The 25,497-nt window shown below is 40.8% G+C and overlaps 1 long non-coding RNA gene across 2 annotated transcripts; it reads right to left on the bottom strand.

Moving 5' to 3' along the window:
• Positions 1–15,795: 15,795 nt before the first annotated feature.
• LOC106565023 (uncharacterized) lies at positions 15,796–21,347 on the bottom strand. Of its 2 annotated transcripts, none has more exons than XR_001319584.2 (5): positions 21,288–21,347; positions 20,461–20,492; positions 17,345–17,443; positions 17,061–17,181; positions 15,796–16,911 (listed from the first exon to the last, which is right to left on the bottom strand). It is a non-coding gene; the product is annotated as an uncharacterized lncRNA (long non-coding RNA). The 2 variants fall into 2 exon arrangements; XR_001319583.2 differs by having other exon boundaries at positions 15,796–16,771.
• Between the last annotated feature and the right edge of the window lie 4,150 nt (positions 21,348–25,497).

The raw sequence follows: 25,497 nt of genomic DNA, 5'->3' as shown, positions 1-25,497 counted from the left end.
ACCTCTTAGGGATCCCTTCACCCCCATTCCCGCTCGAATCCCGGTAACGGGATTGATTTGACAACATCCAGTGAAATTGCAGCGCGCCAAATTCAAAAACAGAAATACTCATAATAAAAATTCACAAAACATACATGTGTAATACATCAAAATAAAGCTTAATTTATTAATCCAGCCACCATGTCAGATTTCAAAAAGGCTTTACGGTGAAAGCAAACCATGCGATTATCTGAGGACAGCACCCCGCATACAAACACATACAAATAATATATCAACCAGCCAGATGCGACACAAAAGTCAGAAATAACGATATAATTCATGCCTTACCTTTGAAGATCTTCTTCTGTTGGCACTCCAAAATGTCCCAGAAACATCACAAATGGTCCTATTGTTCGATAAATTCCTTCTTTATATCCCCAAAATTTCCATTTATTTGGCGCGTTTGATTCAGAAATACACCGGTTCCAACTCGCCCAACATGACTACAAAGTATCTAATAAGTTACCTGTAAACTTGGTCCAAACATTTCAAACAACGTTCCTAATCCAAATTTAGGTATCCTAAAACGTAAATAATCGATCAAATTTAAGACGGGAAATACTGTGCTCAATACCGGACGAAAACAAAGTGAAGTGCGTTCCAGGTGGCGTGTACCAAAAGACTTGAGTCCCTTTGAGTGACACATGGAAAGGAAAGGAATACTTCCTAATTTCTCATAAGAAAAACATCAACCAATTTCTAAAGACTGATGACATCTAGTGGAAGCCATAGGAACTGCAAGCATATTAAAAAAGGGCTTACCATAGAAAACTAATGGAAAACAGATTGAGCTCAACATTCTTTCCCTGGATGGATTGTGCTCGGGGGTTTGCCTGCCAAATCAGTTCTGTTATACTCACAGACATTATTCAAACAGTTTTAGAAACGTCAGTGTTTTCTATCCAAATCTACTAATAATATGCATATCCTAGCTTCTGGGCCTGAGTAGCAGGCAGTTTACTTTGGGCACACTTTTAATCCGGACGTGAAAATACTGCCCCCTAGCCCAAAGATGTTAAGATCCTAAAGCTGAGTGGGGTTTGTTGGGTTGGGGTGCTGCAGGGTGGTGGAACCCTAGGGACAGGATGGGGCGACCCAGCTATATTGTGTGCAAGTTAAAACAGCTCTACAGTACTATTAGTCCTATGAGAGTAATTATATGGAGGATTTGCTGTTTCTGTGTGTTAATGTATATTTGAGGTGTAAGTCAATCAAATCAAATCAATCAAATGTATTCATAAAGCCCTTTTTACATCAGCCGATGTCACAAAGTGCTGTACAGAAACCCAGCCTAAAACCCCAAACAGCAAGCAATGCAGATATAGAAGCACGGTGGCTAGGAAAAACTCCCTAGAAAGGCCAGAACCTAGGAAGAAACCTAGAGAGGAACCAGGCTCGGGGGGATGGCCAGTCCTCTTCTGGCTGTGCCGGGTGGAGATTATAACAGAACATGGCCAAGATGTTTAAACGTTCATAGATAACCTGCAGGGTCAGATAATAATAATCACAGTAGTTGTAGAGGGTGCAGCAGATCAGCACCTCAGGAGTAAATGTCAGTTGGCTTTTCATAGCCGATCATTCAGCGTTAGAGACAGCAGGTGCAGTAGAGAGGGTACAAAACAGCAGGTCTGGGACAAGGTAGCACGTCCAGTGAACAGGTCAGTGGGATTTTGTTTTTGTTTCCAAACCTTTCCCTTGGGAATTACATTTTTTAAAAGGTGTGAACTGGGAAGGAAATTGTGTTGGGTGAGTTGAGTTATTGACAAGACTGGTGGGGGTCAGGCAGGCAGGCAGATCAGGCTGGCTGAAATTTGATTTAGAGGATGTCCTAATAAAGACAATCAAAAGTCTATGTATTTTTTCAAGAGTTGCTCATTTGTTTGGCTATTGGTTAAAGGTGCAACACAATATTTATTATTTAATTACCTTTGATCTTGTTCAGTCTTATTCATTACTTAAACATATTTAATAATTATCTCTAACCTAGCAAAATTTGAAATGGTGCTTTTTACATTAGATAAAAGTAGACTTAGAGCTAGAAAATTGTATATCATACACTACAGTTGCGGAATAATGGGAAAGTAATTCTGCTATGAAAGTTGATAAACTTGTAACCTCACTTTTGAGAAAATGTCCTTGAATGTTTTGGTACACCTACTGGAGAGCTCTTCTTTGTCTACACCCATTCAGCATTGTTCACATCTTAAACTTTAGCCCCAGCTATCTCTTTAAGGATTCTCATGTGAGGCTATGTACAAAACAACCAAAGATATCAACACTAAAGGCTGGTTTATACTACGGGTGTGTTCATACATTTTATCTGGAGTGCCAGAGTGTGCTCTGGACGTTCGTAAACTCAGAGCATTGTCAGATTGGCCGTTTGTAAATTCAGAGCCTTTCACTCTCAGAGCGCACACTGGACGCTCTGGCAGAAAAGTAGGGTTGATCCGACCGTTCTGACCTAACAACAGCAGTCAAGCACCCGAGCTAACTGGCTAGCTTGCGAACAACAGTACCAGTCAAAAGCTTGGACACACATACTCATTCAAGGGTTTTTCTTAATTGTAATTATTTTCTACATTGTAAAATAATAATGAAGACATCAAAACCATGAAATAACACATATGGAATCATGTAGTAACCAAAAAAGTGTTAAACAAATGAAAATATATTTTAGAATCTTCAAAGTAGCCACCCTTTGTCTTGAGGACAGCTTTGCAGAATCTTGGCATTCTCTCAACCAGCTTCATGAGGTAGTTACCTGGAATGCATTTCAATTAACAGGTGTGTGCCTTGTTAAAAGTTAATTTGTTGAATTTCTTTCCTTCTTAATCCGTTTAAGCCAATCACTTGTGTTGTGACAAGGTAGGGGTGGTATACAGAAGATAGCCGTATTTGGTAAAAGACCAAGTCCATATTATGGCAAGAACAGCACAAATAAGCAATGAGAAATGACTGTCCATCATTACCTTAAGACATGAAGGTCAGTAAATCTGGAAAATGTCAAGAACTTTGAATGTTTCTTCAAGTGCAGTCGCAAAAACCATCAAGCGCTATAATGAAACTGGCTCTCATGAGGACTGCCACAGGAAGGGAAGACCCAGAGACCCAGGATAAGTTCATTAGAATTACGAGCCTCAGAAATTGCAGCCGAAATAAATGCTTCAGAGTTCAACTAACAGACACATCACCATCAACTGTTCAGAGTCTGCGTGAATCAGGTCTTCATGGTCGAATTGCTGCAAAGAAACCACTACTAAAGGACAACAATAATAATAAGAGATTTTCTTGGGCTAAGAAACACGAGCAATGGACATTAGATCGGTGGAAATCTGTCCTTTGGTCTGATGAGTCTAAATTTTAGATTTTTGGTTCCAACCTCTGTGTCTTTGTGAAACGCAGAGTAGGTGAACGGATGATCTCCGCATCTGTGGTTCCCACCGTGAAGCATGGAGGAAGAGGTGTGATGGTGTGGGGGTGCTTTGCTGGTGACACTGTCAGTGATTTATTTAGAATTCAAGACACACTTCTCCAGCATGGCTACCACAGCATTCTGCAACGATACACCATCCCATCTGGTTTGCGCTTTGTGGGACTACTATTTGTTTTTCAACAGTACAATGACCCAACACACCTCCAGGCTGTATAAGGGCTATTTGACCAAGAAGGAGAGTGATGGAGTGCTGCATCAGATGACCTGGCCTCCAGAATCACCCGACCTCAACACAATTGAGATGGTTTTGGATGAGTTGGGACCGCAGAGTGAAGGGAAAACAGCCAACAAGTGCTCAGCACCTTCAAGACTGTTGGAAAAGCATTCCAGGTGAAGCTGGTTGAGAGAATGCCAAGAGTGTGCAAAGCTGTCATCAAGTCAAAGGGTGGCTACACTTTTTTGGTTACTACATGATTCCATATGTCTTATTTCATAGTTTTGATGTCTTCACTATTATTCTACAATGTAGAAAATGGTAAAAATAAAGAAATAACCTTGAATGAGTACGTGTCCAAACTTTTTACTGGTACTGTACCTCAACACAAATGAGAGAACAGCTCATTCTGACCATTTTACTTACCCTAGCAGAGCTGGTTAGGCTTTTTTTATGTTATCCAGAGCGTTGGTGACTGCAACTGTGCTACTAGCAACAATTTAATTATGCTTTTTTTGCCAACATTTACTGACATCGGTCATATTTCAACAGGTGTTGAGCGTTCGTAAATTCAGCAGAGCGAATTTACCAGCTACGTCTATTGACAGTTGTCGCAGTGACATCATAAACATTCTCTTGAAATATTTACTTGGATGGTGGAGTCTTTTGTTTAGACATGTAGCTAGCTAAACAATGAACCATGACCCCAACTCATAACGTTACTACCCTGCATGAATCTGCAGGTAGCTAACCAACCAGGTTCAATATAATCTAGCTAACATTAGGCTATAACTAGCAATGCCAATGGCTCTGATACGAATAACATTACTACACAGATCATACACAGAATGTTAGCTAGCTAGCTAACAGTACACTAACTTGAAATGAAAACGACTTTCTGACAAAATTAGAAACATGTAATATCTGGTAATGTAGCTAGCTAGACTCTATTATTATATATTCTTTCCCCAATTTTGTGGTATCCAATTGGTAGTTACAGTCTTGTTTCATCGCTGCAACTCCCGTATGGACTCGGGAGAGATGAAAGTCGAGAGCCATCCTCCGAAACAAAACTTGACACAATGCCCACTTAACCCAGAAGCCAGCTGCAACGTGTCGGAGGAAACACTGTACACCTGGCAACCGTGTCAGCGTGCACTGCGCCCGGCCCGCCACAGGAGTCGCTAGAGCCCGATAACCCTCCCCTAACCCGGACGACGCTGGCCCAATTGTGCGCCGCCCCATGGGGTCTCCCGATCGCGGCCGGCTGCGACAGAGCCTGGACTCGAACCCAGAATCTCTATTGGCACAGCTAGCACTGCATTGCAGTGCCTTAGACCACTGCACCACTCAGGAGGCTTAGCTTGACTCTCTTACCCGTCCGTATACATGGATGGACACTTCTCTCTTGCTGTCACAGATGCCATGATTGCCCTTAGTCTGAAGATGTAATCCAGAGCCTTGTCTTCTCTTTTCGACTCTGTCTGCATATTTGCAATCAAATGCCAGAATTTTCTCCATCTCCTTAGCTATCATACTCTAATTCCACTGATTTCAAAACTCCTGTTCTCCAGAAAGTGGAGATCAACACTTATGCAGTTCTACTACGTGATATATATATTTTTAAACATGTTAGAATGGATTACCTACACATACTGACCAGCTCATATTATAGACATAAGCGTGTTACATGGCAGACCAATCCGAACTCATCTCTCGGCATGTCCAGCCCACTCATTATCTCAGCCAATCATGGCTAGTGGGAAGGTTGCTGTCGTTTTCCATGGCTAAACCATGGCTCATAAATGTAACAATTTTATTTGTATTTCCAGATGGCATACAAGTTTTTTATTAAGGCACATTAAAGTTCACATGTTCTAGAAGGCATTTCTGCCCCCAAAAAGTATTTTGATTTTTAAAAATTAGATTGTGCAAAAATGTAGGAAATTAGCTTTAGATGGACAAAAAAATTCAGGGGGATATCCCCCAGACACCCCACCAGGTTGTGCCCCTCCACTTCTAATACCAAAGTGGCACCCCTGGCTGTAGATGTCTTTGAGGGCAGGCAGCAACGCGAGCAATGTAGTCAGCATGTAAGGCTGTGCATGACATAGTGAACATAGAATATATTTTGTGGATAAATTCCCATGTTCCGAATAAAAAAAATGGGTTAAAAGTTAAACGGGTTTCAATTGCATTTTTACTCTGCTGATGGTTTTCTCACAAATTTATTTTGCATTATATAGTGATTGTGCACACTGGTATTGGCACACACTCCCTAGCCAACAGCGCTAGAGCACACATATAGCTTACATGATGAAATTATTATTATGAACAAAAGAGCGAGATTCATTTTATTTGTCAAATGGAAGCCAAGCATCGATTGTCATGTCAATATTTATTGGAAAGGGGCATCATGCTCATCACCTTGCACTTTCACCACCCTGTGAAGTTAATTTATTTCATATGTAACCTAATAAACTGCATGTTCTCCCTTAGAGTCGTAGTGGGAGGACCACACAACATGTCATCATGTGACTCCAAGTTTACTTCGATATGATAGTTATTATACCACATTTTTTGCATAATTAACTTTACAGACACAAAAAGATCCCACCTTGTCTAGCGTATTTTGTTTTGTCGGCATTTTGTAATGTTTACCAGGAAAAAATTCTGTTTCCATCAGGCCTGTCATGACATTTGTTACCCGACATGTACTTTACTTGCATAAAAAGGTTGGATGGAAACCTGGTTAGTGCTGCACACACCATTCATCTTCCTAGATTTGTGGTAGACTGTCACTTTGCCTTTGACAACTCTGTGGATGAATTTCACTTGGTTTCACTCACCTCCTCTCCTCCATCCTTTCCTCATCTCTTTTTGATAAAGGTTTAAAAGGTGCCATATGTATAAATCGCTCCGCCATTTCCTGGATGCAAAAATGTGAATAGTTTGCCAAATTTCAGTTTGTTACAAAACAAGCAATGTGTGGAGAATCATTGTACCATCTAAACCGATGTGAAATACACTACCGTTCAAAAGTTTGGGATCACTTAGAGATGTCCTTGTTTTTTTAAAGAAAAGCAATTTTTTTTGTCCTTTTAAAAAATAACATGAAATTGATCAGAAATAAAGGGTAGACATTGTTAATGTTGTAAATTACTATTGTAGCTGGAATATTTACATAGGCGTACAGAGGCCCATTATCAGCAACCATCACTCCTGTGTTCCAATGGTACGTTGTGTTAGCTAATCCAAGTTTATCATTTTAAAAGGCTAATTGATCATTAGAAAACCCTTTTGCAATTATGTTAGCACAGCTGAAAACTGTTTAACCTGATTAACCTCTCTGGGGCAGGGGGCAGTATTTTGACGTCCGGATGAAAAACGTGCCCAAAGTAAACTGCCTGTTACTCATGCCCAGAAGCTAGGACATGCATATAATTGGTAGAGTTGGATCGAAAACACTCTAAAGTTTCCAAAACTGTTAAAATAATGTCTGTGAGTATAACAGAACTGATATGGCAGGCGAAAACCTGAGGAAAATACATCCAGGAAGTGGGATATTTTTGATGTGTGTAGTTTTTAATTGAATACCTATACAGTATGTATTGGGTTAGGACCCAGATTACAGTTCCTATGGCTTTCACTAGATGTCAACAGTCTTTAGACATTGTTTCAGGCTTGTTTTCTGAAAAATTAGGAAGAATGAGACCATTTTCTAAGTGGACTGTAGAATGAAGCAGAGCTGGTTTGCGCCCTTCGTTCTTTTTCCTTTCTATTGAATACGCTATTGTCTGGTTGAAATATTATTGATTATTTAGACAATAGACAACCTTGGGATTAATTATAAACATCGTTTGACATGTTTCGACAAACCGGTACTGTTAGGATGTATTCGTCTGCATGTTGTGACCGCCATTGAGCCAGTGGATTACTAAACATAACGCACCAACAAAACTGAGTTATTGGGAAATAAAGAGGGACTTTATCAAACAAAACAAACATTTATTGTGTAACAGGGACTCTTGTGACTGCAACCATATGAAGATCATCAAAGGTAAATTATTAATTTTATTGCTATTTCTGACTTTCGTGACTCCTCTACTTGTAAGCAGGGCGCTGTCCTCAGATAATCGCATGGTATGCTTTCGCCGTAAAGCCTTTTTGAAATCTGACGCAGCGGCTGGATTAACGAGAAGTTAATCTTTAAGCCGATGTATAACACTTGTATCTTTTATGAATGTTTATTATGAGTATTTCTGTATTTTGAATTTGACGCTCTGCAATTTCACCGGATGTTGTCGAGGTGGGTTGCTAGCGGAACGTCTGCGCCAGAGAGGTTAAAGAAGCAATAAAACAGGCCTTCTTTAGACTAGTTGAGTATCTGAGCATCAGCATTTGCGGGTTCGATTACAGGCTCAAAATGGCCAGAAACAAAGACTTCTGAAACTCATCAGTCTATTCCTGTTCTGAGAAATGAAGGCTATTCCATGCGAGAAATTGCCAAGAAACTGAAGATCTCGTACAGCACCGTGTACTACTATTGAGAAATTGGCAGAGTTGCAAAGAAAAAGACATATCTCAGACTGGCCTATAAAAATAAAAGATTAAGATGGGAAAAAGACACTGGATAGAGGAACTCTGTTGACGTTGAGACTGTTGTTTTGCGGCTACTATTTAATGAAGCTGCCAGTTGAGGACTTGTGAGGCGTCTGTTTCTCAAACTAGACACTCTAATGTACTTGTCTAATGTGCTTGTCCTCTTGCTCAGTTGTGCACCGGGGCCTCCCACTCTTCTTTCTATTCTGGTTAGATCCAGTTTGCACTGTTCTGTGAAGGGAGTAGTACACAGCATTGTACGAGATCTTCATATTTCACCTTTTAAACCTTTATCAAAAAAAGGGAAGCATGATGTAAGATGCGAACCTGGTATTCCAACTGATTATCAACTACTAAAAGTAATCACACACTTAAGTTGGCACCGACAGCTCTGCTTCTAGCTCCTAAGCAACTTTGCAGTATTTCATTTTTTTGTGTGTTATTTCTTACATTATTTGCCGAGAAAATTTTTTGTTTTATTACATACAGCTGGAAATAACTTTTGGATATTAGAGCGGCGGTAACTCACCAGCATTATGACCAGAAATACGACTTTCCCGAATTGGATCCTTTGTTCGTACCCCCCAGGGCAATTGAACTTATCCCAGAGGCTACTCCAAGATGCCGCCGGCGGAGAAGAGGTATTCGGAGTGGACTTCTAGTCCGACTCAGGAGGCATGCATACCATCCACCGCTTCCGAGTATTTTACTCGCTTATGTTCAGTCCTTGGAAAATAAAGTAGATGAGGATCTCCTTCCAGAGAGACATTAGGGACTGTAACATACTCTGTATCACGGAATCATGGCTCTCTCCGGATATACTGTCCCCGTCCATACAGCCAGCTGGGTTCTCAGTACATTGCGCAGACAGGAATAAAGAACTCTCCGGTAAGAAGAAAGGCTGTGGTCTATGTTTCATGATTAACTTCTCATGGTGTGATTGTGATAACATACAGGAACTCAAGTACTTTTGTTCATCCAACCTAGAATATCACAATCAAATGTTGACCGTATTACCTCCCAAGAGAATTCTCTTCGGTTATAGTAACAGCCGTTTATATTCCCCCTCAAGCCGATACCATGACGGTCCTCAAGGAACTACACTGGACTTTGTGTAAACTGGAAACACTTCCCTGTCAAATCAAATCAAATTGTGAAATTGTGAAATGATGTTGTCATGTTGTGACGTTAGTAAGGATCCTCTGGAAGACCCGGTCTGGGTTTGCGGGGTGACACTGCGGTGTCTTTTGATGAGAATAAGGAGCTTGAAGAAGTGAGTTTGGTGGAGAAGCCAGATCGATGTGTGTTTTCACTTCTGGTTGTTGTGAGGTGGTCGACAGTTCCTACAGTATGGAGTGCAGGGGTGTCAAACTCATTCCATGGAGGGCCTAGTTTCTGCTGTATTTAATTTTTTCCTTTCAATTAAGACCTAGACAACCAGAGGGGAGTTTGTTACTAATTAATCAATCAAGTACAAGGGAGGAGCGAAAACCAGCAGACACTCGGCCCTCCATGGAATTTGTTTGACATGTGAGGAAGTGACTCCTGTTAAGAGTTAAGGAGAGCATGGTTAGTGTTTTCCCTGATAGGAAATGCTGGTGTGATTAACACTGAGACTCAGGGGAAGTGAGATGGGTCTCATTAGGTTCTCTGAAAGTTAAAGTGAAGCAGCTATGGCTAACTGTGCCCCTCCAGTGAGTGCTTAGGGCTGGAACAAAGAAGTGTTAGTGGAACATGGATTGTGTTCCAAGTGAGTGTGCTGAAGTTGTGGTTGACATTCACTTGTCCCTGGTGGTGGTTGCTCCAAGTCTCACATCGTTGCTTACATATCAGATGGAGCTTGTTGCTAGTGACCATGGGCCTAGTGAAGGAAGTCAAGTCTCTTTGTTTAGAATCAGAGGGGTTACAAGTTGTCCCTTGGTTTGTTCAAGTCAGAGACTTTTGGCAGGAAGAAATTACCTGAGTGCAGAATTTGATGGTTTTGGTTTTTCAGAATGGCTTTATCTCAGAGTTGAGGGTTTCTGTAGTCAGGTTGTGTAACTGCAGCTCTAGTGTTTATTAGTGATTGGAAACTGAGGCTTTGAGGGCTTTAGTGCTGTCACCAAATTCTGCCAAAAAACGGTTCATTACTCAGAGCGTCATTATCTGCTGGTAAGCAATAATTGATCAGATAGAAGTTTTTTTCTCCACTTTTTCAGCAAAACTCCATGGTGCAGCGGTCAGTCGTTGGCTTTAGTAGCCTATGATCAGTTGGAATACCAGGTTTGCATCTTACATCATTGTTCCCTTTTTTGCCTTGAAGTTGACTGTTTAAAAAAACCCGGAATATATGGCATTATTTAGAAAGTGGAAAGTGGTTTCATTTCAAGCTAAAGTGTACTGTTAGCTAGCGTTAGCTGGCTGGCTCCCTAGCTAACGTTAGGTGGCGTGACGTGATGTGTGTGATCTTACATGTTGTTTACCTAGCTAGGTTAATTGTTTATCTAGGTAGCTAGCAACATGTCTAAAGCTAAAGTGTACAACACCCGTTGAATATGGCCGGTGTCAGTAAAAGTCTGCAAAAAAGCATAATGAAATTATTGCCAGCAGAGCTGTTTTCATGTTATCCAGAGGTGTGTGCTCTGAATGCAATGAGATGGGTGGGGCTAAAGCTTAAGAGGGTGTGAACGATGTTGAACGGGTGTAGGACAAAGAAGTGCTCTCTCACCGAAACACTAAATTGCCATTTTCCCAAAAGTGATTTTACAAGTTTAATAACTTTCCCATTGTTCCTTAAATGCAGTGTATGATATACCCTTTTGTAGCTCTGAGTCTCTACTTTTGTCCAATGTAAAAAACAGAAATTCTAATTTCGCTACGTAAGACCGAATCCAGGTGGTGAGTCACATATTTGTAAGTACGGTGTCCAGTAGAGGTCGGTGTTTGAAAGCAGCTTGGAATTGAAGAAAGCACCAGAACCAGTGGGATCTCGCACGGTTTGAAAAAGCATGTGATCAAACAAAGCTTCAGACGTCATTGGGGGCTCCCGAGTGGCGCAGTGGTCTTAGGCACTGTATCGCAGTGCTAGAGGCGTCACTACAGACACCCTGGTTCGAATCCAGGCTGTATCACACCTGGCCGTGATTGGGAGTCCCATAGGGCGGCTCGCAATTGGCCCAGCGTCGGCCGGTGTAGGCTGTCATTGTAAATAAGAATATGTTCTTAATTGACTTGCCTAGTTAAAGGTTACATTTAAAAAATATATAAAATAAAGACATACTTCTGATAAAGTGATACACGCATCGCCACACTACATCAATGTTTTGATGCATGCCTTGGAGCTCCAGTATCAAAAGTAACATCACTGGTGCTTATAGTGTCCATATTTTGTCTCTTCAGTTAAGGATGTTTTATGGAAAAGAAATAAGGGGGGAAAAAATATAAAAACTATGAAAATTCAAGAAAATAGATAGTGGTGAATATGAGTTTTTGATGTTTGTGTTAAGACACTATCCAGGATACACAGCCACACTCTATCCCCAGATGGCAGCAACCGGATTTAGGTGCTGAGTTGAGCCTTTATAAGCGCATCAGCTGTAGCCAATTAGGGTGATCATCAGTCAGTGTCCCAGCTGGAATAGCTGTTGGTTTTGTTTGGGCCTTTTTTTTTTTTTGGTTGAGTCTTTAGTTTGGGCATGCCCTTTTGTATTTTTCCTTTTCTACATATTTATGTTTCGTCACCATCTGAACAAATAATAATCCGCTTGGACTGGCTTACCAAGAGGTCAACAAGGAGCTGGCCCTGGACATAAGGTAAGGTGGCTGTTTCCTGGGTACATACAGTGCATTCAGAAATGATTCAGTCCCCTTGACTTTTTCCACGTTAGCCTTATTCTTCTAAAATGTATTAAATAAGTCTTCAAGCTACACACAATACCATATAATGACAAAGCGAAAACAGGTTTAGACATTTTTGCAAATTCTATATAAAAAAATATATATACTTTATTTACATAAGTATTCAGACCCTTTGCTATGAGACTCAATTGAGCTCCGGTGCATCCTGTTTCCAATGATCCTCCTTGAGATGTTTCTACAACTTGATTGGAGTCCACCTGTGTTAAATTCAATTAATTGGACATGATTTGGAAAGGTACACAGCTGGAACCACCAAGACCCGGATGGTCACTGACAGAGCTCTAGAGTTCCTCTGTGGAGATGGGAGAACCTTCCAGAAGGACAACCATCTCTGCAGCACTCCACCAATCAGGCCTTTATGGTAGAGTGGCCAGACGGCACCCACTCAGTAAAAGGCAAATGACAGCCCGCTTGGAGTTTGCAGAAAGGCACCTAAAGACTCTGACCATGAGAAACAAGATTCTCTAGTCTGAAACCAAACTTTTTGGCCTGAATGTCAAGCATCACGTCTGGAGGAAACCTGGCACCATCCCTACGGTGAAGCGTGGTGGCAGCATCATGCTGTGGGGATGTTTTTCAGTGGCAAGGACTGGGAGACTAGTGTGGATGGAGGCAAAGATGAACTGAGCGAAGTACAGAGCCTGCTCAGGACCTCAGACTGGGGCGAAGGTTCACCTTCAAACAGAACAATGACACTAAGCGCACAGCCAAGACAACGCAGGAGTGGCTTCGAGACAAGTCTCAATGTCCTTGAGTGGCCCAGCCAGAGCCCAGAATGGAACCCATCTCTGGAGAGAACTGTAAATAGATGTGCAGCAATGCTCCCCATCCAACCTGACAAAGCATTCCCAAGAAGACTCAATGCTATAGTCTCTGCCAAAAGCGCTTCAAACAAAGTACTGAGTAAAAGGTCGGAATAATTGTTTTTTTTATTTCACCTTTATTTAACCAGGTAGGCAAGTTGAGAACAAGTTCTCATTTACAACTGCGACCTGGCCAAGATAGGGCAAAGCAGTTTGACACATACAACAGAGTAACACATGGAGTAAAACAAACAGTCAATAATACAGTAGAAAAATAAGTCTATATACAATGTGAGCATATGAGGTGAGATAAGGGAGGTAAAGGCAAAAAAAGGCCATGGTGGCAAAGTACATACAATATAGCAATTAAAACACTGGAATGGTAGATTTGTAGTGGAAGAAAGTAGAAATAATGGGGTGCAAAGGAGCAAAATAAATAAATACAGTAGGGGAAGAGGTAGTTGTTTGGGCTAAATTATAGATGGGCTATGTGCAGTAATCTGTGAGCTGCTCTGACAGCTAGTGCTTAAAGCTAGTGAGGGAGATGAGTGTTTCCAGTTTCAGAGGTTTTGTAGTTTGTTCCAGTCATTGGCAGCAGAGAACTGGAAGGAGAGGCGGCCGAAGGAGGAATTGGCATTGGGGGTGACCAGTGAGATATACCTGCTGGAGCGCGTGCTACGAGTGGGTGCTGCTATGGTGACCAGCGAGCTGAGATAAGGGGGGACTTTACCTAGCAGGGTCTTGTAGATGACCTGGAGCCAGTGGGTTTGGCAATGAGTATGAAGCAAGGGCCACCTAACAAGAGTGTACAGGTCGCAGTGGTGGGTAGTATATGGGGCTTTGGTGACAAAACGGATGGCACTGTGATAGACTGCATCCAATTTAATAAGTAGGGTATTGGAGGCTATTTTGTAAATGACATTGCCAAAGTTCGGTAGGATGGTCAGTTTTACGAGGGTATGTTTGGCAGCATGAGTGAAGGATGCTTTGTTGCGAAATAGGAAGCCGATTTAACTTTGGATTGGAGATGGTTGCTGTGAGTCTGGAAGGAGAGTTTAGTCTAACCAGACACCTGGCTAACTTCTGGCTAGCTTCTGTTGTGGATTTCAGATTTGAGGTGAATAATACTTTTTTTTTTACCTGTTGGGACTAGGGGGCAGTATTTTCACGGCCGGATAAAAAACATACCCAATTTAATCTGGTTACTACTCTTGCCCAGAAACGAAAATATGCATATAATTAGTAGATTTGGATAGAAAACACCCTAAAGTTTCTAAAACTGTTTGAATGGCGTCTGAGTATAACAGAACTCATATGGCAGGCCAAAACCTGAGAAGATTCCATACAGGAAGTGCCCTGTCTGACAATTTGTTGTCCTTCTGTTGCATCTATCGAAAATACAGCATCTGTGCTGTAACGTGACACTTTCTAAGGCTTCCATTGGCTCTCTAAAGCCGCCAGAAAGTAGAATGGGGTGTCTGCTGTCTCTGGGCAAAGTACAGCAGCTCTGTTTGTGTGGTCAGCCTGGGGACAGTGAGACTGAGATGAGCGTTCACGAGACTTCTCTTTTTTTCTTTCAGCCTTTGAATGAATACAACGTTGCCCGGTTGGAATATTATCGCTATTTTATGAGAAAAATAGCATAAAAATAGATTTTAAGCAGCGTTTGACATGCTTCTAAGTACGGTAATGGAATATTTTGAAATTGTCATGAAATCCGCTCGCGCGTTACCCTTCGGATAGTGACCTGAACGAACAAAACGGAGGTATTTGGATATAACTATGGATTATTTGTTGTTATTTGTTGTTGAAGTAGAAGTCCTGGGAGTGCATTCTGACGAAGAACAGCAAAGGTAATCCAATTTTTCTAATAGTAATTCTGAGTTTAGTGAGCCCCAAACTTGGTGGGTGTCAAATTAGCTAGCCTGTGATGGCTGAGCTATGTACTCAGAATATTGCAAAATGTGCTTTCGCCGAAAAGCTATTTTAAAATCTGACATAGCGTTTGCATAAAGGAGTTCTGTATCTATAATTCTTAAAATAATTGTTATGTATTTTTTTCAACGTTTATCATGAGTAATTTAGTAAATTCACCGGAAGTTTGCGATGGGTATGCTAGTTCTGAACATCACATACTAATGTAAAAAGCTGTTTTTTGATATAAATATGTACTTGATTAAACAAAACATGCATGTATTGTATAACATAATGTCCTAGGAGTGTCATCTGATGAAGATCAAAGGTTAGTGCTGCATTTAGCTGTGGTTTTGGTGACATATATGCTTGCTTTGAAAATGGCTGTGTGATTATTTTTTGGCAGGGTACTCTCCTGACAATCTAATGTTTTGCTTTCGCTGTAAAGCCTTTTTGAAATCGGACAATGTGGTTAGATTAACAAGAGTCTTGTCTTTAAAATGGTGTAAAATAGTCATATGTTTGAAAAATTTAAGTTATAGCATTGAGGCATGTATTTCGCGCCACGCAATTCCACTGGCTGTTGACTAGGTGGGACGCAAACGTCCCACCTAGCCCATAAAAGTTAAACAATTGGTGAGGCAGGTTGCAGGAGAGTGTTTTTAAGTCGAGTGTTTAGAAAAATAAAAAGATATGCGAAGAAAAATGTCAATATTTTTCTTCGCATATCTTATTTATATATACACACACGAGACACGGCAAGACAAGGACGTCTGACTATGCCATCTTGGATGATCATGTAAATGTGATATCAGTTTCTTTTTAATAAATTAGCAAAAAATTCGAACCCTGTTTTTTTCTTCTCTTTGCCATTATGGGGTATTGTGTTTAGATTGAGGGGGGTGGGAGGGATTAACAATTTAATAATTTTTTTTTAATAAGGCTATAACAAAACGTGGGAAAATTCAAGGGGTCTGAATACTTTCCGAAGGCACTGTAAATGATCAGTATTTTATTTGGATGGGCAAGGAGGTACAGTAGGGCGGGCCACGCCCCCTAAGGCCTGCCAATAACGGCCCTGCCCGTAGGGATATATCATAGGGAGTGATCGAATCATCACTGGTTCATACACACAGGACAGAGACAGAGAGCCTAATTAATACAACACTACTATAGAGATAGAGCCTACAAAGAGACAATTTCTATCTCCACTCTATGGGGAAATTAATGGCATTTTTGTATAAATGCAGAGCAGAAGGTTGGTGGTAAACACAGGCTTAGGAGATCTTATGTTTTGTTATGAGAATCTTTCAGCCAACGTCACTGTGAATATTGAAGCATTTATGTAATCATTATAGACACAAAGGCTTCAATTTATAAAGGTGATGTTAACTGACTGATTATCTCATAGAACAAAACGTATAAGACCTCCACCTGTGTTGACCTCAGACCTTATTTTTGGCATTTAACCCAAAACCCTATTCTTTCCCCACAGGAATGGCTGAACAAACCAGAGGTAACTCATTTCTGTTTTTTAGGACTACAAGCTGGCGAGTCCTACACCATGCTTAAGTTCCCGTGGGAAGATTCATTAAGCTGTAATGATTTCAATGAAAAAGAACTTCAGATTCACAGGCAACATTGTTAATAAATGTAGTGTATAAGAAGCGGTATTGTGTTATAGGTTTGATTATGATAATGCCCTACGCTTGAGTCTGGGTCCGCTCCTGATTTCTGGGCCACAGAAGCAACCTGGGTTGGTATTGCCTTAGAGGGTACAGTCTGCCCTTGGATCTTCCTCAAGGTCAAATCTGTTTCTTCATTAGACAGTGGATTCATCAGTGAGAGCAGCTCCTTGGTCTCCTCATCCTGAGGAAAAGAAACACTGAACACATCCTTCCCTGTGTCCTACAGAGGACTCATAACAAGGCAGTTATAGCCTACTGTAGGGGTGCACCTCAGTCTACAGTGGCTTCCTCCATCTTCTCCTTTCTTTCATTTGCACTGATCTGAACAGCAGATAGGTGAAAGCATTATGTTATTTGTTTTCACCTGTCCAGTTCATTCAGATCAGTATGAGCAGAAAACAGAATAGTGACAGTGAGCCACTTCAGACTATTGATGCACCCAAAACATTGGGTATGGTGCCATACTGTACCTTGAATTTGACTCTGTTGATGTCCATGCAGGAGCGGAGACACTCCCCCACCACCATGCCTCACACACTATGCTGCTGTCCACGTGGCTCTGCATCCCTCCCAGCATGAACTGCAGCAGCTCTGACAGGGGAAAGGACACGAGGGTTGTTACCGTTAAGCACCAAACAGAACTGACTTCAACAAGGCGGGACTAGATGGACACTTCCTATAACAAAATGCTCAGTTTTCATAGGCTTTTTTAAAATGTTTATGAATACAACATAAAACATTGTTGTACGCTCACCTGTATAAGTAGTGGACTCTCCCTGTCTGAGCCAGGTAGCCCAGAAGAATCCTCAAAACATGAGTCTGGGAATGAAGTTGAAGACTTCAAACACTAACCCTGCAAAAAGAGACAATTATGTAACTCATCTGAATGGAAAAGTGTTGCAGTTGACAATCAATGCAGGACAACACATGTTGAACGCAGCCTTGCTTACCACTGTCCCTGAACAAGCCTTCCCCAGGGCATGGGCCACAAATGTCAGGGAACAGTCTTTTCCATCAGGTAACAGTGTATTTACACACAATACATGTTTGAAGACGAGTTAAAGTTAACAACCATAACTAGACCTGTAATCAAAATGTACTATACTGCATTCAATAATTTATATATTCTGCATTGATGTAAACCTCAGCCTGACAGGTTCTCTCCAGCGCTGTCAAGAATGTTTATAAAAGATGTACTTACTCCCCAACAATCAAACAAGTATAATGGCAACATTTAGAGCTTGTCAGTGAAATATACAGTGCCTTCGGAAAGTATTCAGACCCCCTCGACTTTTTCCAAATTTGTTAAGTTTAGGCCTTATTCTAAAATTGAGTAATTTCTCCCCCCCCCCCCCCCCCCAATCAACCCTATATTGACAGAGCAAAAACAGGTTTTTATAAATGTTTGCTAATTCATTACAAATAAACTGAAATATCACACTTACATAAGTATTCAGACCCTTTATGGGTTCTTGGTCACCTCCCTGACCAAGACCCTTCTTCCCGATTGCTCAGTTTGGCTGGGCAGCTAGCTCTAGGAACAGTCTTGATGGTTCCAAACTTATTCCATTTAAGAATGATGGAGGCCACTGTTCTTTGGACCCTTCAATGCTGCATCATTTTTTTTTGGTGCCCTTCCCTAGATCAGTGCCTCAACACAATCCTGTCTTGGCGCTCTACAGACAATTTCTTCAACCTCATGGCTTGGTTTTTGCTCTGACATGCACTGTCAACTGTGGGACCTTTTTATATAGACAGGTGTGTGCCTTTCCAAATCATGTCCAATCAATTGAATTTACCACAGGTGACCTCCAATCAAGTTGTAGAAACGTTAAGGATGATCAATGGAAACAGGATGCACCTGAGCTCAATTTCGAGTCTCATAGCAAAGGGTCTGAATACTTATGCAAGTAAGGTATGTTTTATTTTTAATACATTTTAAACATTTATAAAAACCTGTTTTTCACTGTCATTATGGGGTATTGTATGTAGATTGCTGAGAAAATGTTTTATTTAATGCATTTTAGAATAAGGCTGTAATGTAACAAAGTGGAAAAAGGTCTGACTACTTTCTGAAGGCACTGTAACCAAATTGAATAATTCCCCCCGTGTGAACACTTATCGTTCTTGTATCTTATATACATACAGTGCCTTGCGAAAGTATTCGCCCCCCTTGAACTTTGACCTTTTGCCACATTTCAGGCTTCAAACATAAAGATATAAAACTGTATTTTTTTGTGAAGAATCAACAACAAGTGGGACACAATTATGAAGTGGAACGAAATTTATTGGTTATTTTAAACTTTTTTAACAAATAAAAAACTGAAATTGGCCGTGCAAAATTATTCAGCCCCTTTTACTTTCAGTGCAGCAAACTCTCTCCAGAAGTTCAGTGAGGATCTCTGAATGATCCAATGTTGACCTAAATGACTAATGATGATAAATAGAATCCACCTGTGTGTAATCAAGTCTCTGTATAAATGCACCTGCTCTGTGATAGTCTCAGAGGTCCGTTTAAAGTGCAGAGAGCATCATGAAGAACAAGAAACACACCAGGCAGGTCCGAGATACTGTTGTGGAGAAGTTTAAAGCCGGATTTGGATGCAAAAAGATTTCCCAAGCTTTAAACATCCCAAGGAGCACTGTGCAAGCGATAATATTGAAATGGAAGGAGTATCAGACCACTGCAAATCTACGAAGACCCGGCCGTCCCTGTAAACTTTCAGCTCATACAAGGAGAAGACTGATCAGAGATGCAGCCAAGAGGCCCATGATCACTCTGGATGAACTGCAGAGATCTACAGCTGAGGTGGGAGACTCTGTCCATAGGACAACAATCAGTCGTATACTGCACAAATCTGGCCTTTATGGAAGAGTGGCAAGAAGAAAGCCATTTCTTAAAGATAGCCATAAAAAGTGTCGTTTAAAGTTTGCCACTAGCCACCTGGGAGACACACCAAACATGTGGAAGAAGGTGCTCTGGTCAGATGAAACCAAAATCGAACTTTTTGGCAACAATGCAAATGTTATGTTTGGCGTAAAAGCAACACAGCTCATCACCCTGAACACACCATCCCCAATGTCAAACATGGTGGTGGCAGCATCATGGTTTGGGCCTGCTTTTCTTCAGCAGGGGCAGGGAAGATGGTTAAAATTGATGGAAAGATGGATGGAGCAAAATACAGGACCATTCTGGAAGAAAACCTGATGGAGTCTGCAAAAGACCTGAGACTGGGACGGAGATTTGTCTTCCAACAAGACAATGATCCAAAACATAAAGCAAAATCTACAATGGAATGGTTCACAAATAGACATATCCAGGTGTTAGAATGGCCAAGTCAAAGTCCAGACCTGAATCCAATCGAGAATCTGTGGAAAGAACTGAAAACTGCTGTTCACAAATGCTCTCCATCCAACCTCACTGAGCTCGAGCTGTTTTGCAAGGAGGAATGGGCAAAAATTTCAGTCTCTCGATGTGCAAAACTGATAGACATACCCCAAGCGACTTACAGCTGTAATTGCAGCAAAAGGTGGCGCTACAAAGTATTAACTTAAGGGGGCTGAATAATTTTGCACGCTCAATTTTTCTGTTTTTTATTTGTTAAAAAAGTTTGAAATATCCAATAAATTTTGTTCCACTTCAATGATTGTGTCCCACTTGTTGTTGATTCTTCACAAAAAAATACAGTTTTATATCTTTATGTTTGAAGCCTGAAATGTGGCAAAAGGTCAAAGGGGGCCGAATACTTTCGCAAGGCACTGTAAATATCGGATCATCCTGAAAGGGAAAGACCCCCCCCCCCCTAAAAAAAATAGCTTTTTGGAATTCCAGAAAAAGCTATGCAAAAACCCAATTGTTACATCACATACCTTGTTTAACAGTTCACCAACACCATGCTGATCTGTGGAGGGGAAAAATAAGCATGGCAATATATATAAAAACTGTTCTGTTGACATTATCCTACCATGACAGTTAAGTTATGCCACTGGTATGACAATATCACTAGCTAGTTATTATGGCTATCACTCAGCAATAACAAACTCCGGTAAGAAGAACGCACAGCTCTACATTAACTTTGTCACTGAGGGTGCTCAGAAACATGCACACAGAGAGGGGGTGAAAGATTCAACAATGTGGACCCGATCAACTATTTTGCTTGCTTAAAACATGTTTGACTGACTACCTAATACAAATGGTGCAGTAATCAAATGTATTATTTCAGAAAAGTGCGTGACAACAGTAGGTACATTTAGCTAGCCAACCTCATTCCCCCTCAGCGCCGTATTAAGCCCTTCTTATTTGGCTGGACACATGCAATTTTTTTTTTCTTCTGATAACTAGTTCATTGCATCCGCTGTGTGGCCCAGTTTCATAATATTACCACATGTCCCAGCTGCTTCACGCAGTTTTGAAATAATCACGAAAAAAAAAAACATGCCTTATTTTTAAGGCATTTTTCTTATGTCGAGCTAGCTTCTTAGCGCTTAGCGTATGCTCGGACAAATCCCCCCTCCTTTCCCACGGCGATTTAACCCCCCAGGCAAAAAAAGTAGGTATCATACAGCGTAACATTCAAGAGTACAAATACAAAATATCACGACTCTAAGTGCATGTTAATTGATCAAAAAGACGCCCTCACTCCTACATGTGACCAAAATGTAACGTTACAGTTTATACTGTTAAATTATTAACTCACGACGACCAGCTCCTCACTCCAGTTACCTCATCGCTCACCCTTTAGGTTATGGACGATAACTTTTATTGATTTTGTTGCCATGACATCCATACCTACGAAACCCAAAGAGGATCAAATGAAGAAAGTAGTTTTCCTGCTGGTAGACAAGAGCTCCTTAGCGGAATGAGAATGTGTTTCTCAGCTGGCGGATTTGGAATATATGCAGGCGATGCGATTCAAGATCAATAAATGGATTCACATTAAACACACTAACACATTAAAACAATAGTAATGAAATGCATTACAAATTATTTCAATGTTTTTATTCCCTCTTTTTTTTATTTTTGATTTTATTTTTAAATGTCATTCATGCTGCAGTAGACACATTTTCATGGTGCAGTGGATGGGGCCATATTTACCTGATATAAGAAGCTGACACCCCAAGCAGGTCAGTGCAATCCAAACAAAAAAAAATATCGAATTGAAATTGTTATAAATTCAGTTATGCACCCATATGATTACAGGCCGTTTTCAGTAATATTCTGCCTATATCAGAACATCTGACAACTTGACAAGTTAAATGTCAACAAAAAATATATAGATATTTCCATGAAGTCCCCTTAATTTAATCAATATAGGCTATGCAATATATGGTTATTTTCGTGTATCTCATGTTTTCAATACAGCAAGCTAGCGGTCAGGCTGATCTTTGGCTAAATTTGGAATAAAAGTGATGGACTAAACACATGTCTATTTTTTTGGGCGAAATAGTATGGAACGCCGATTGGTCGTTACGTGTCAAATAACACTATTTGATGCGTCAAATAACACAATTATATTATAGAATGTTGTGTGTATTACATTTGCACGTGCAAGCCAAGCGCCACCATTACGATCACTGTCAAAGCTGTACAATACTGCATTGGTAAATTGGTAAAAAGGCATTATTTGTCTGACCGAATGGGAAAAATGTTTGTCAGCATTTGCAATTAGATCAGGATCAAAAATGTTTGCAAATATCGTTGATACCCCAGAAGTTGCTAATAACATATGTATCTAGCTAGCTTTAGCTTGGTACATTGCTAGCACCAATGCAACCAGCCTGAAAACAATGACCAGTAGAAATGAATATCCCCTCTCAACATTACTATCCCTCTCTCCCTATTACTATCCCCCTCTCTCTATTACTATCACTCTCTCTCTATTACTATCACTCTCTCTTTATAACTATCCCTCTCTCTCTCTATTACTATCCCACCTCTCTCTCTATTACTATCCCTCTCTCTATTACTATCCCTCTCTCTATTACTATCCCTCTCTCTCTATTACTATCCCTATCTCTTTATTACTATCCCACCTCTCTCTCTATTACTATCCCTCTCTTTCTCTATTACTATCTCTCTCTATTACCCTTCCCTGTGGCTCAGTTGGTAGAAGATGGTGTTTGCTACGCCAGCATGGTGTGTGCAACGCCAGGGTTGTGGGTTCGATTCCCACGGGGAATGCATGAAATGAAATGTTTGAAATGTATGCATTCACTACTGTAAGTCGCTCTGGATAAGAGCGTCTGCTAAATGACTAAAATGTAAATGGCAGTCATTTTCAATATTCTTAGCAATGATTGAGGAATCAGTGTGAGTAAGTATTAGCTAGATAGCCACTTGACTGTTCTCCTGTTTAAATAACCAGCTACTTAACCCTGTTATCCAAAACTAACCTTATAAGCAGCCCGCTAGCTTCATCTGGCTAGTATGGCTTGACCGGAACAGGTTATGTGCTGTGAAACTAGCCACAATAGCGGAATTTGCGTGTTGCCTTCAAAATAAGTCACTCTTTGAAATTGATACAGAAGGTTACAATTGGTGGACTCATGCCATATTTAGACTAGATAATGTTAAACAAGGTTAGTGTTGGAATGTGGAGCATTGAAATGGGGTATCAGTCTACTCAGTAACACCCACAGAACACAACTGTGTAGAGTTTACGCAAATATTAGCTCTTATTTACAAGCATTTTGCTACACCCGCAATATAAGCATTTTGCTACACCCGCAATATAAGCATTTTGCTACACCCGCAATATAAGCATTTTGCTACACCCGCAATAACATCTGCTAAATATGTGTGTGTGACCATTACAATTTGATTATTGTGGGACTTTGACTGTGGGAAATCCCTTCCCTAAAGTCAGCCTATTGTGCGTATTGACATTCACATTCCACTGTACAGCTTTACCTAAGGCTTGGGGATCAAATTAAAATGGGTTATCAGTCTACTCAGTACCCAAGTGCTTTTTTCCCCAAAGTCCTCCTTGGAGTTATCAGGCTCAAACATCCATGTTGTATTGTTTTCCCTCTGGAATAGTGTTCAATACATATATAATAGGTTGACTGGTACAATAAATGTGACTCAATTCAGTGTTTTCAGAGTCCCGTAATAAGAGCTACGACACTACTATTCTCTGGGTGTCACTGAGTAGACTGATACCCCGTGTCATTGATCCACAATCCATAGGTAAGGCTGTACAGTGAAATAAGCATGCCCACAATGTAATTCTAAAGTCTAATAAATCCAGTGTGATTTCAGATTTTTTTTTCAAATGAATAAATTATTGTATTTTGTTGCATTTATATAAGAACATTCCATCCTCGTTTAGCATGATCTATTCCATTCTGTCATGATTCAACTATTTGTATTAATTTGCATCACTTTCATTGAGAGACATTTACTTTGAAGGTGAACAGCAAATTCCACTTGTCTAAGCCTTTATTGTGGCTAGCTTCACATGGGTGGGTCCGACCACCATTAATCAAATAAGAACTGTCTTATAAATTAGGGGTATTTTAGATGGCACCTAGCTAGCTAATTATAGCTACTGAAACAGATTGTTCTTCCCCAAAAACGACATTGTCTGCACCCATCAGCTCGCTAGCTTTTTTATGACCAGCACTGTCCAGAGCTTGGGGAAGTGTCTGCGCTCGTGCGGCAGGTGCGTGAGACAACTTTACCAGCGTCATAGCATAGGTAAACGGCGAATCGTTAGTGGCAAAGACAGACCTGATATCGCCCAAAATTCAACGTTCATGGACGTCACGTGGTGAGTGGGCTTCATCAAAAACTGCATCACCTTTGATCACATGGTTTTTGTGAAGTTCATGCATGCGATATGCAGGCGCAAGTCAGACAGTTTTATCCCTATAATGCAACATACTTGGAAAGGCAGACAAAATGTATCACCTCGAACGTGCCCATTTCCATTCAATAACCCGCATAGCAACTGCGATTTCAGAGCCAATCACTTTGGGGCTCCGTGTGACGTCTTGTTTGTTGACACGTGTATTAGCTAGCCACCTGTGAAACGTCATTGCAGCAGGGGAACATCACTCGGTGGACTGTCAACCAGCTTTTTCTGCCTAGAAACACACAACTAACGGAACATAGACACATACGTATCACGTGGGGGTCGCTTGCATGGGGTAAAACGTTTTTATAGGCATCTAGTGTACACCTTTTATCATGTAGCATAGTGTTCATGAAGCATACTCAAACTCCTGAATGCATAGATCTGCTCACTTTCAACCTTAAAGATTATTTGCCACTGTGCTGTAAGGTTAGCTAGGATATTTCTCGCAAATGGCTTTCAAGTTGGCTATAGTGCAGCCACAAATGTTCAACTATAAACACATTGATTTCACCAGCTTCCTTATAATGAGCATAATATACAGTCTAGGGAAAGGTCTTCTTTAGCCTTATGTTTTGATTAGTTGTGAGGGTGAGTTGCTTTGAGGAGAAATTTTCTCCACCAATTCTTTCACAAGAGGGCAGCATAGAGAGCAGCAGGGGTTGTCAAAAGCCACAGATTGCATTCTATATGACTTATTCTGAAACTGCATGCTGCATGACTTTGTTAGGTCTACAGCAAATAATTCGGATAAAATATCCTAAGTGTTCTCGAAAGAGGTTTAGAACTCTTAGCATAGGACCTACCTAGACTGACAGATTTAATGTTAGTGTAGGTTCCGTCCCTCTCTTTTCCCCAAACCGGGCTCGAACCAGGGACCCTTGCAGACATCAACAACTAACACCCACAAAGCATCATTTCCCATCGCGCCACAAAAGCCGCGGCCCTTGCAACGCAAGGGGAAACCCTACTTCAAGTCTGAGAGCGAGTGACGTCACTGATTGAAACGCTATTAGCTCGCACCACCACTAACTAGCCATTTCACATCGGT

Source organism: Salmo salar, chromosome ssa12, assembly GCF_905237065.1.
Source record: "Salmo salar chromosome ssa12, Ssal_v3.1, whole genome shotgun sequence".
In the NCBI taxonomy this organism is placed as follows: Eukaryota; Metazoa; Chordata; class Actinopteri; order Salmoniformes; family Salmonidae; genus Salmo; species Salmo salar.
Note: the sequence above shows the minus strand (reverse complement) of the source record. Positions and strands in the feature narration are given on the sequence as shown.